The 10,762-nt window shown below is 36.3% G+C and overlaps 1 non-coding gene across 1 annotated transcript; it reads right to left on the reverse strand.

Annotated features, from left to right (window-relative positions):
- Positions 1-6,432: 6,432 nt before the first annotated feature.
- On the reverse strand, positions 6,433-6,539 carry LOC121208126 (small nucleolar RNA R71). The gene has a single exon (XR_005903106.1). It is a non-coding gene; the product is annotated as a small nucleolar RNA R71 (small nucleolar RNA).
- Positions 6,540-10,762: the final 4,223 nt, after the last annotated feature.

The raw sequence follows: 10,762 nt of genomic DNA on the forward strand, positions 1-10,762 counted from the left end.
TCGTAAATATTTTATTAAATATTTCTAGAGTCATATTATATGTGAATTGAAATTTGGTCAGATAATTTTGATGATTTATTTCTTAATTTCGGTAAAAGGATTAAATTATAAAGAAGGTAAAAGTTAATTGCTATAGATTTAAATTAGTAAATGGAATAAAATGGTGATTAAACCATGGTAAAAAAGAGTATAATAGCCCATTTTAAGTGAAATCAAAATAGTGGTTTTGGGACCACAAATTTGACGAATAAATTTTTATTTTTTTATTTTTTTAATGTCTATGGGATGTTAGTAAGTTCGTATTACAATTTTGTTAAGAAATTTTGACGTTTACATGCTTAATTAAGTGAAAAAGACTAAATCGTAAATGGTTTAAAAGTAGAGTTCTATTAGTTAAAAGGGTCAAATGACTACGAAATTTTAAATTAAAGTACTTAAATGGTAAATAAACCATTTAAGAAATTAGTGGACAAATATGGGCATGAGTTTAATGTGTTTAGTTATTAAGTAAGGTTAAAATAGTAATTTAATAAATTAATTAAATCAAAAGAAAATTAAAAGATGGTATCATCCATTAGTTGTCCTCACCATTGAAATTTTAGGGTTAGAAAACACCATTTTGAAGCTTTGAAGATATGGCAATGTCTAGCTCTTGCATGTTGGTGCTTTGAGGTTAGTTTTTAATTATTTTTATATTTTCGGGATTGTTATAGGTTAATCTAGCTAGCCCGGGAATTAATTTGTAAAACTTTTAAAGAATTAGGATTATACCATGAATACTATTGCATGATTCTTGATGTTTTAAGAAAGATTATGAGTCCTTGTTGATAAATATACAAGTTTTGTAAAGTGATTTTTTTGATGAAAATGTCATTTAGGAACTTATTTGTAATAGTACTAAAAGTCCATGGTAAATTTGTGAAATATGATTTTTATGGATTGATATAGGTCCCTAGAGAAATCAGCTAGCTTGAGAAAAGGATGAAAATGTTTAAATTTCAATTTATGAGATTAAAGACTAAATTGTGAAAAGTTAAAATATTAGGGGAAAAATAGTAATTTTACAAAAAATGAAATATAGATTGAATTGGATAATAGAAGTATTAAATGGATTGAATTTATCGATTTAGGTCAAGATAGACCACGTACGGACTTAGATCGAGGAAAAGCTAAAGCCTCGAAGTAATCAACTTCATTTTTATGCCCTAATTGTCGAGGTATGTTCGTATGAATAAATATCGTTTTAATGCTATTTTCAATTATATGTTAATATGTTAGTTTCATGTAATTGAATGATGAATATCCAACAATGCCTTGAAGGTTATCGTGTAACACCCCTCACCCGTATTCAACGCCAGAATAGGGTTACGGAGCATTACCGGACTTATAATACAAATAAACATACTATTCTCATACATTCAATCATTTCATACAATCATCATTCAAATTCAATCTATTTATCCCTTATATGAGCCTACGAGGCCCTAAACATGCTTTGGGAGCAGTTCAGGACTAAACTGAAAGCTTATGAAATTTTTACAAAACTTTGAAAAATTTCTCAAAACAGGGGACACACGCCGGTGTGGCTAGGCCGTGTGCCTCACACGACCATCAGACATGCCTGTGTCACAGGCCATGTGGACATTCGAAATGGGAGCACATGGCCGTGTCCCAGCCCGTGTCTGACCCCGTGTAACTCTCGATACATACTCTGAAATGTCTCGTTTCATACCTGACCACCAATATAACTGTTTCAAATTGTTGTACATTTTAGTGCTTCCCAGATGTACGGATAAACAACCATTATGGGCTTCGTTTAAAATTTTCTGAATAAGCTCGAGATTTTTTGATATGCAAATTCTACCTTAGAACATCAAACAATCATCAAATCCGAATTGGAATTCTGAATCAGAAGTCGACTCACACAGAACTCGTTTAACTTGCAATTCTTTATCACCCTTCTGGGATTCACCGGTTTGCTGAAGAAATAACGGTCTCATTTTTCAACTCAGCTACAATCGAACCGTCATCAGACAAAGCTAACTATGTATTCATCGCACTCAAAGTACATAATGATTTTCTGCTCAGAGCACTAGCAACCACGTTCGCTTTCCCATCATGATAATAAATTACTAGCTGATAATCATTCAATAATTCAAGCCATCATCGTTGTCGTAAATTCAAGTCTTTTTCAGTCAATAAATATTTTAAGCTCTTGTGATCTATATAAATGTGGCATTTCTCACCAAACAAGTGATGTCGCCAAATCTATAATGCAAAACAATCATGACCAACTCTAAATCGTGCATCAAATAATTCTTTTCATGTAGCTTCAACTATCTAAAAGCATAAGCTATTACTTTGCCTTCCTGCATCAATACACAACCTAGATTGTTCAACGACGTATCACTGAAAATTATGAATTCTTTACCTGACTCAGGCTATACTAACACTGGTGCCTCTGTCAATAACTTTTTCTACAGTTTGAAACTCTGCTGACACTTCTCAAACCATTCAAACTTTACATCTTTCTAAAGTAATCGAGTCAGCAATGTTGCAATCATATAAAATCCTTTCACAAAATGTCGATAATAGCCTGCAAGTCCCAGAAAACTTCGAACTTCAGATACATTTCTAGGAGGTTTCCAATCTATAATTGTAGAAATCTTACTCGAGTCAACTCTAATATATGCCCCAGAAATCCAACCTCTTGGAGCCAAAACTCACATTTGCTGAACTTTGTAAACAATTGCTTATCTCTCAAGGTCTGTAACACTATTCTCAAATGCTCGGCATGCTCAGACTCATCTCTAAAGTAGACCAAAATTTCTTCAATAAATACAACAACAAATCTGTCTAAATACGATCTGAAAATCAGATTCATCAAATCCATAAAAATGGCAGGAGCATTAGTTAGTCCAAAAGGAATAACAAGGAATTCAAAGTGTCCATACCTCGTTCTGAACACAATTTTCGGTACGTCTAAGTCTTTAACTCTCAACTGATAATAACCTGATCTCAAATCAATATTTGAAAACACTGTTGCTCTTATCAACTGATCAAACAAATCATTTATTTTCGGCAACAGATACTTATTCTTTATTGTAACCTTGTTGAGCTGACTATAATTAATACACATTCTCATCGGCCCGTCTTTCTTCTTAACAAATTACACTGGTGCAAGCCAGGGCGAGAAACTCAGTCGTGCGAATCCTCTATCAGTTAATTCTTGCAACTAAGCTTTCAACTCTTTTAACTTTTTTGGAGCCATTCTATACGGAGTTATTGATATTGGTGAAGTTCCCTGTACTAAATCAATAGCAAATTGAACCTCTCTAATCGGTGGCAAACCCGGTAACTCTTTTGGAAACACATCTGGATACTTGTAAACAACTGATATTAATTCAATCTTTGTTCCTAACACTTTTGTATCAAGTACATATGCAAGATATGCATTGCATGTAACACCCCTTACCTGTATTCAATGCCGGAACAGGGTACGATGTATTATTGGACTTAAACTCAACAAACATTAAAAACCGAGACACAAATTTCCATTCTAATTTAAAATTGTTCATAAACATTCATTTCGTCCATAAAACGAGCCTATGGGGCCCAAAACATAAATTGAAAGTGGTTCGGCACTAAACTAAGAACTTTAGAAAATTATATAACGCTTAGAAAATTTTTCATCAAAACAGGGGTCATACGCCCGTGTGACTTAGGACATTCCCCTGTGAGTAGGCCGTGTGATCACACACACCAGTGTCCCTAACCCGTGTAACTCTCTGTTTATGACATCTTCAACAAAATGAAGTCACACGGCCTGTAACACCCCTTACCCGTATTCGGTGCCAGAATAGGGTACAAGCCGTTACAGGATATAAATGAAATCAAACACACAAAACCATACCATAAAATTTGGTTCCAATTATGGTCATTCAAACATATACACAACATCCCTTATACGGGCTTACAAGGCCTAAGACATGCATTGAGAAGGATTTAGGACTAAACCGAAAACTTCCGGAAATTTTACAACACTTAGAAAATTTTCATGTGTTGGAGAGTCACACGCCCGTATGGCTTGGGATACGCTCGTGTCCTAAGCCTGTGTAACTCTCTGACTATTATGTCATCAATTAAATAAAGTCACACGGCGAAGGCACACGCCCGAGTCCTTAGGCCGTGTGGCGGATTAAATTCCAAAATCAGGTGCAGACTTTACACGGCCTGAGCACAAGCCCATATACTAAGGCCGTGCCTCTCACACGGCTGAGACACACGGCCGTGTCTCTACCCATGTGTTTTCTACTGGGCATTTGATAAACCGTAAATTACACATATTTTTACCCCATGTTTAATGCATTTTACGGATGATTTCTCATTAGAATTGGTGAATTCGATGCTCCTAATGCTTTAATTTCATGTTTTACACTTAGGAGAGCGAAAGGAGCCAAAAACGAGCCAAAAAGGGACAACACGGACCAAATCTAGAAGAGAACACGGCCTAAGCCTTGCGAAACAGGTAGCTCACACGCCTGTGTCTTTTGAGGGTGTCGACCAAGGCTTTCACGATTCACACGGCTTGACCATTGACCCACACAGCCGTGTGCAATTTAACGGATCGAACACGGCCTGACAATCATGTCACACGGTCGTAGCACACGGGCATGTCCCTACCGAGCCCAAGTTAAGTGCAATTCAGAAAAGGTCATTTTTGAGGGGTTTTAAGCATTCCAAAGCCTACAAATACACCCTAGAAGAGGAGAAAAGGGGGGACGGAGAAGGGGGGTAAGGAATTAACCCAAGGAAGCCGATTGATCTATCTCAGAAGTCGGATTCATCATCAAGACTGAAGATCTCTCCCCAACTTCCCTTCAGGAGTTTTGGGTTTTTTTATGTTTTGTATTCTTTATTCTTCGAAGATGTTTTCTTATTTTGTTATGAACTAAACTCATAAATACCTAAGGGGAATGAAACCTAAGACAAATCTTGTTATTATTTTCTGAATCGTATGATAAATATTTAACTTGTTCTTAATTATGTGTTCTTAATTCTTTTTTTGATATCCCAGGATACTGATTCAAGACATTCTCTTATTCAGAGGAGGAATAGACCCTGTCTAAGAGTACATTTGTCATAATTAAGCGGAGTTGATTGTGCGCCTAGAAATAGAGTGACAAGATTTTGCCGGATTAGGGTGAAACCTAATAAGGGGATCCATAGATCGAGTTAATGCAACCCTAGAGTGTTAATTAGAGAAAAGTATCGGTTATTCAATCTAGGGATTAGACATTATTAGTCTTGAATAGGGATAATAACATAACTTAGGGATCTCTACGGAACAAGTTGAATGAATAAACCGTCTGATTCGGAGCCAGAATAACAAGTAAAGTCTAGGTGGATTTTTCCTTAGGCATTGTCTCAAGTCAATCGATTTTCCCAAAAGTAATTCCTCAATTCTTTTCTTTGTGTGTTCTTAGTTTAAATAATTAGTTAATTAAAATAAGCCCTTTTACTCTTAGGCTAGATAATAAAAAGATAGTTATTATTAGTACTTTTAGTTCCCTTGGGCACGATATCCTGGTCTTGCCATTACTATACTATTGTTCGATAGGTGCGCTTGCCTTTTCATCGTGATAATAGTTAGTCTAGGTTTGATCTTCATTATACATATTTATTACTTGATACGAATCACGCGATCAAGTTTTTGGCGCCGTTGCCGGGGAACTAAAATATTAGAAACGTTAAATTTTTATTACTTTAGCCATTTAATTTTCTTACAATTTAATTTAATTTTTATTATTATTATCTATTAATTTACTTATTCTTTCTCTTGGCAGGTTTTTATAGTTTATGACTAGAAGAAACCCATCAGGACCATTACTTTTTTTATGAAGAAATCAATCGTACAGTTTGTAGAAACCAAAGAGAGATAAGGCGCAGCTTATGATACACGGAGAACGAGCAAGAAGACGATACTCAACCCCTAACCGAAGAGATGGCTGAAAACCAAGGCAATTAGCTACCTCCTGCAGTTGCGGCTAATCAAAATCCTACTCCACGCACTATGTATGATTATGCTAAACCTTCTTTAACAAGAACTAAATCTAGTATAGTTAGACCTGCTGTAGCTGCAAATACTTTTGAACTAAAACCTAACACTATTCAGATGATACAGCAATTTGTTCAGTTTGATGGTTTGCTGGATGAAGATCCCAACGCTCACTTAGCAAATTTCCTGGAATTTTGCGATACATTCAAAATCAATGGCGTTTCTGATGATGTCATTCGTCTTTGGTTATTTCCCTTTTCACTGAGAAACAAAGCTAAACATTGGTTGAACTCGTTACCACGAGGGTCTATCACTACTTGGGAACAAATGACCGAGAAATTTTTACTAAATATTTTTCACCGGCTAAAACGACTAAATTACGTAATAATATCTCTTCTTTTGTGCAGATGGATTTAGAAACACTTTACGATGCATGGGAGAGATACAAGGACTTACTGAGAAGGTGCCCTCACCATGGGTTACCGCTTTGGCTTCAAGTACAAACATTCCACAATGGTCTGAATCCCTCGACTCGAAAAATGGTTGACACGGCTGCTGGCGGAACCATCAACAACAAAACACCAGAATATGCCTATGAGTTTATAGAGGAGATGTCACTGAATAACTATCAGCGGCAAGTTATGAGGACAAAGCCAACGAAAACAGCCGGCGTTTATAACGTCGACTTAGTTACTATGCTGTCAAATCAGGTAGAACTTCTCAACAAAAAAATTGATGGTTTACTTGGTTCTACGCAGGTACATCCAGTAATGTGGTGTGACTCAAATGGAGGAGGTGTGCATACAGAATATTAATCCTTCAATCCCACAACCGAAGAGGAACAAGTGAACTATATGGGTAACAATAACTTTAGATCTCAAAATAACCCATACAGTGTCACTTATAATGTAGGTTCGAGAAACCACCCAAATTTCTCCTAGGGTGGTCAAGGGAATCAAAAGCCACAAAATCCTCAGGGTTTTCAACAACCACCCTACCAACAGAAAAAGAAGCCAAATCTTGAAGAGATGCTTTCAAAGTTCATATCAGTATCAGAAACCGCTTCCAAAATACCGAGACAACACTCAAGAATCAACAAGCATTGATCTAAGGGCTCGAAACTCAGATAAGCCAATTCTTCAAACTAATTTCGGAAAGACCACTAGGAAATTTACTCAGTAATACCAAATCAAGAGAGCATGTCAAAGCAGTTACACTAAGGAGTGGGAAAGTGTTAGCAGAATCTGAAAAAAAGTTAGCACAAGAAGTCGTGGAAAGCGGAAGGAGGGAAGAAAAACCCAAAAATAGTGACAAACCGGTGCTGGAGGAATATACACCACCAGTTCCATATCCAACAAAATTAAAAAAAGATCACATTGATGCACCATTCGGTAAGTTTCTTGAACTTTTTAAGCAATTACATATCAACTTACCTTTTGTTGAAGCCATCTCGCAGATGCCTACCTACGCAAAATTTTTGAAGGAGCTCCTAACAAACAAAAGGAAGTTCGAGGACTTATCTACAGTAGAACTCAACGAGGAATGCTCCGCAATACTCCAAAACAATCTACCAACTAAACTAAAACATCCAGGAAGTTTTACTATCCCTTACTTAATTGGTAATCTAAATGTTGAAAAAGCACTAGCTGATTTAGGCGTCAGTATTAATTTGATGCCATATAAAATGTTCAAACAACTTGGTCTTGGGGAACCTAAACCTACTAGGATGAGTATTCAATTAGCCGATAGATCTGTTAAATATCCTAGGGGTATTATAGAAGACGTACTGATAAAAGTAGATAAATTTATATTCCCTATTGATTTTGTTGTGCTTGACATGGATGAAGATGTGGAAGTACCCTTAATTTTAGGATGCCCATTCCTAGCCACTGCTAGAGCGGTGATTGATGTGGGTGACGGTAAGTTGGTACTTAGAGTAGGTGACAAGGAGACGATCTTTAAAATTTACGATGCTATGCAATTCTATAGGGAACAGGATGATTCATGTTATTTCATTGACTCTATTGATCATATTACTCAAGACTCTTTTCAGGAGATTGTACAAGAGGAGACGACGGAACCATGTCCAGCTCAAGACGAGGAGACAGGTGAGGAACCTAATGACCATTCGTCAAGACAAGTAGAATATGAGGGTATTAAGATAAATGATGAACTTAAGCAAAAACCCTCTATTGAGGAGCCTCCCAAACTAGAACTTAAACAATTACCAAACCATTTAGAATACACATTTCTTGGAAATAATTCTACATTACCAGTTATTATTGCTTCTAATTTGCAACCCAAGGAGAAAGAGGAATTAATCCAAGTATTAAAAGAACATAAGAAGACCATAGCGTGGAAAATTTCTGACATTAAAAGAATCAACCCTTCTTTCTGCACCCACAAAATTTTGATGGAAGATGGATACAAACCGTGTGTGCAAGCTCAAAGACGTCTGAACCCCAACATGAAGGAAGTTGTAAAAGCTGAGGTAATTAAACTTCTAGATGCTGGAATTATTTATCCTATTTCTGACAGTTATTGGGTAAGTCCAGTACAGGTTGTCCCCAAGTAAAGAGGCATGACAGTTGTGACAAACGAGAAGAATGGATTAATCCCCACAAGAACAGTTACAGGTTGGAGAGTTTGCATAGACTACAGGAAACTAAACGACGCCACAAGAAAAGATCACTTCCCCTTACCATTCATTGACCAAATGTTGGAAAAATCATCCGGACACATGTATTACTGCTTTCTAGGTGGACTCTCCCGTTACTTCCAAATCCCAATAGCTCCTAAAGATCAAGAAAAGGCGACATTCACATGCCTATATGGTACGTTTGCTTATCGTAGAATGCCTTTTGGATTATGTAATGCTCCTGCCACTTTTCAGTGATGTATGATAGCCATATTTGATGAACTCGTGGAAGATATCATGGAAGTCTTCATGGATGATTTTTCGGTATTCGGTAACTCTTTCCATCTTTGCCTTAAAAATTTAAAACGAGTTCTAATAAGATGTGAGGAAACAAACCTTGTGCTTAACTGGGAGAAATGTCACTTCATGGTTTAAGAAGGTATTGTATTAGGGCATAAAATTTCTAGTAAATGGATTGAGGTGGATAAATCTAAAATAGAAAGAATCGAAAAATTACCATCCCTTAGTTCAGTTAAGGCTATTAGAATCTTTTTAGGACATGCTGGTTTTTATAGAAGATTTATTAAGGATTTTTCTAAAATAGCTAAGCCTTTGACTAAATTGCTAGAAAAAGATATACCTTTTAACTTCGATCAGGAATGTTTAGAAGCATTTAATACTTTAAAGGATAAATTAATTAATGTTCCAATCATAATTGCACCTAATTGGAACTTGCCATTTGAACTAATATGCGATGCGAGTGATTTTGCAGTACGTGCAATATTGGGACAACAAAGAGACAAGCATTTTCAACCTATCTATTACGCCAGAAAAACCTTGACGGCTGCACAAGAAAACTATGCTACTACGGAAAAAGAGTTGTTAGCTATGGTTTTTGCATTTGATAAATTTCAATCATATCTCATATTGTATAAAGTTGTTGTTTACACTGACCATTGCAACCTTTGGTACCTTTCAACTAAAATCGATGCCAAACCTCGACTCATTCGATGGATTCTCCTATTATAGGAATTCGACTTGGAAATTCAGGACAAGAAAGGAGCTGAAAATCTCACGGCTGATCATCTGTCCAGGCTCGAGAAATCGAATACCAGAGAACTAGATGACGTGGAAATAAATGATTCGTTCCCTGAAGAAAATTTTTTCGCTATATCCAACTTAGAGGTACCTTGGTTTGCAGACATCGCGAATTTTTTAGCTACTAACATTATCCCAAAAGGGTTAACACACCAGCAAAAGAAGCGATTCTTTAATGATGTGAAAAACTACTTTTGGGATGATCCATTTTTGTTTCGTAGATGTGCAGATCAAGTCATCAAAAGATGCGTTACAGGATCAGAAATATCAAAAATAGTGGAACATTGCCACTCAGGGCCAATCGGAGGACATTATAGTGGCACTAAGACCGCACACAAAATACTTGAATAAGGTTTTTATTGGCCTTCATTATTCAAAGACGCTATCAGGTATGTTACTTTATGTGACAAATGGCAACGGACAGGTAACATATCTAAACGTGATGAAATGCCTCAAAACTATATGCTTTCTTATGAAATATTTGATGTTTGGGGTATCGATTTCATGGGCCCATTCCCCAGTTCATTCAGAAATAAATACATTTTAGTAGCAGTTGACTACATGTCCTAATGGGTAGAAGCCCAAGCTCTACCTACTAATGACGCTAGAGTAGTAGTATGTTTCCTTAAAAAACTTTTCTTGAGATTCGAAACACCTAGAGCAATTATTAGTGACAGGGGCACTCATTTTCGTATTACCCAATTTGAAAAAACCCTTAAGAAATACGGAGTTCATCATAGAACAGCCACCCCATACCATCCTCAAACTAATGGACAGGTTGAAGTAGCAAACTGAGAACTCAAACGAATCCTTGAAAAAATAGTAGAATCAAATAGAAAAGATTAGGCAACAAAAGTAAACGATGCCTTATGGGCTTACAGAACTGCTTTTAAAACTCCTATAGGGACATCACCATACAAACTTGTTTATGGAAAAAGTTGTCATCTACCATTCGAACTAGAGCATAA

Source organism: Gossypium hirsutum, chromosome A01 (assembly GCF_007990345.1).
Source record: "Gossypium hirsutum isolate 1008001.06 chromosome A01, Gossypium_hirsutum_v2.1, whole genome shotgun sequence".
Lineage (NCBI taxonomy): Eukaryota > Viridiplantae > Streptophyta > Magnoliopsida > Malvales > Malvaceae > Gossypium > Gossypium hirsutum.